Source organism: Suncus etruscus, chromosome 10 (assembly GCF_024139225.1).
Source record: "Suncus etruscus isolate mSunEtr1 chromosome 10, mSunEtr1.pri.cur, whole genome shotgun sequence".
In the NCBI taxonomy this organism is placed as follows: Eukaryota; Metazoa; Chordata; class Mammalia; order Eulipotyphla; family Soricidae; genus Suncus; species Suncus etruscus.
Window position 1 is genome coordinate 75,355,183 of NC_064857.1, and position 2,516 is coordinate 75,357,698.

A 2,516-nucleotide genomic window follows, 5' to 3' on the forward strand; every position below is an offset into this window, starting at 1 on the left:
GCTTATTTTACCTAGGACATCTATGGACTGAAAGGGTCACTGTATTAAAACATGACCAGTTTTAATTGATTTATTTGAAAAAAGTTAACAGTTAATAAAATCAATAAGTTAATAAAAATTAATAAAGTAAGTTGTATAATTTAGACTGTTTTTTAAATGCTTTTATGGTGTGTCTTAGAGACAGCACATGCTTCAGAGTTTCAATAGGACATTTATACAAATGAAGATAGGAATTTTAAGCATTAATTTGTTGATTTATATTTTCCAAAGGATCTCCTCTTCAGATATAAATATCAAAAAGTTCCCCCAAAGGTTCTTCTGACTCTGCTTGTAAGTAGCCAGATGATTTCCTGAGTGGAGTAAAATTGATTTCAGTTCAAGTGCATATTGGGAATGGTTTTTTTCTTTTTTCTTTTTTTTTCTTTTTTTTGGGGGGAGGAGTCACACCCAACAGCGCTCAGGAGTTACTCCTGGCTCTATGCTCAGAAATTGCCCCTGGCAGGCTCTGGGGACCATATGGGATGCCGGGATTCGAACCACCATCCTTCTGCATGCAAGGCAAATGCCTACCTCCATGCTATCTCTCTGGCTCCAAGGGAATGGGTTTTTTCAGTTGGTTGAATATTGAGTCTTCTGTAGCATTTTCTCTCCTATCCAGTAGGCATCTGACTTTCTTGGAATTATCCCATTTGCAAGCCATCAGATATATGTTTCTTGCCCCACTCCATGTAATATGTTTCTTTTCAGAGAACCTCTCATGATTAGCTGCCACTATACCAAACAAAGCTTCAAAGCCATGTTTAACAGAAGCATTGTCCTCAGACACTATGTCCTTTCCTACATTCAACTATCTTTATATAATAAAAAGAAACTGAGGGGCCAGAGTGATAGTACAGAATAGGATGCTTATCTTCCACATGACCAACCCAGATTTTAATCTAAATGCCCCTTGTGGTCCCCAGAGCAACTCAGAAGTGATGCTTGAGCACAGAACCAGGTGACCCCTATTCATGGCACCAAGCCTGTCTAGAGTACAGGCCGGTGTGGGGTGGGGAGGAAGGACACTTGGGATATTAGTCATGGGAATGTTGCACTGGTGAAGGATTTTATATATATATATATATATATATATATATATATATATATATATATATATATATATATATATATATATATATATATATATATATATATATAAAAAAATCAAAAAAAAAGAAAAGAAAAGGCCTCCCAATTCTTACCACAGGCTGTGTTCTTTATACTGACTGTATAGAAAGAGGAGGTACAGTAAATGTATGCCATATACACCTCAACCCAGGCACTTTGCCTGGTCTGTATTGTGAATTGGGGGACAAAAAAATGGCACCAAAACAAAACAAAACGAACAAAAAGTTTAGAAAAAGAAAAAATATAAAATGTATTTCAGGCATAAGTAAAACACCATCATTTTATACAGCAGCTCCTGCCAATGGTAGAAAGAGTAAAACTTTATTGCTTGAGAGACTGGAGTGATAGCACAGTGGGTACGGCATTTGTATTGCAAGTAGATGACCTGGCTTCTATTCCCAACATCCCATATGGTTCTCCAAGCCTGCTAGGAGTAATTTCTGAGCGCAGAGCCAAGAGCACTGGCTGGGTGTGGCAAGAAAAAAAAAAAAGCTTTTATTGCTTGAACCTCGTTATAACAATCTCTAACTGACAACACAATTAAAAACCCCATTACAGAAGCCACAGGGGGGTAAAACACTAGCCTTGAATGCAATTGACCCAGGTTTGTTCATTTCTAAAAATAGAGCCAGGACTAATCTCCTGAACACTACGGGTATATCCCACCCCACCCCCTAATGTTTTGTTTTTGTTTTGTTTGAATGCCACACTCAATGATAGTTGGGGCTTACTGCTGACTCGGGCTCAGGAATCATGACCAGCAAACTGTATGTGCTGGGTATAAAACTAGGAATATCGTTGTGTGAGGCAAGCATCTTAACCACTGCAGTATTTTTGTGGATTTCCCCCCATCACAGTGTTTTGAAGAAAATATAAGAATCATCAAGTGTTAAACGTAATAATATGGGGCCAGAGAGATAGCACAGAGGTAAGGTGTTTGCTTTGTTTACGCAGCCGACCCTGGAAGGGCCCGGCTTCGACTCCCTCCCGGCATCCCAGATGGTCCCACAAGCTTGCCAGGAGCAATTTTTGAGTGCAGAACCAGAAATAACCCCTGAGTGTGCTGCCGAGTATGGCCAGAAAACCAAAAAAGCAAAAGTAATAATACAATTAAATAATATATTGTCATGTAAATTTAAAGACATCATGTTTTGTTCTTTATTTTGCGAGGACATTTTTCAGCATGTATTATTAAAAATTTTTGAATGCCTCACTTCAAAGACCAACAAAGTAAAAAAGAGCACAACTATATCATAACCAACAGAAATCATGATTATCTATCATTGCCCAGCCAAATTTTCCTTTAAAAGATCTTTGTGCTTTGCAGAAGTTAGCCAGGTAGAAATCTT

At 38.0% G+C, this 2,516-nt stretch overlaps 1 non-coding gene across 1 annotated transcript; it reads left to right on the forward strand.

The window, feature by feature from the left end:
- Positions 1-1,224: 1,224 nt before the first annotated feature.
- LOC126021133 (small nucleolar RNA SNORA51) lies at positions 1,225-1,357 on the forward strand. Its single transcript, XR_007499743.1, has one exon. It is a non-coding gene; the product is annotated as a small nucleolar RNA SNORA51 (small nucleolar RNA).
- The last annotated feature ends 1,159 nt before the right edge of the window (positions 1,358-2,516 follow it).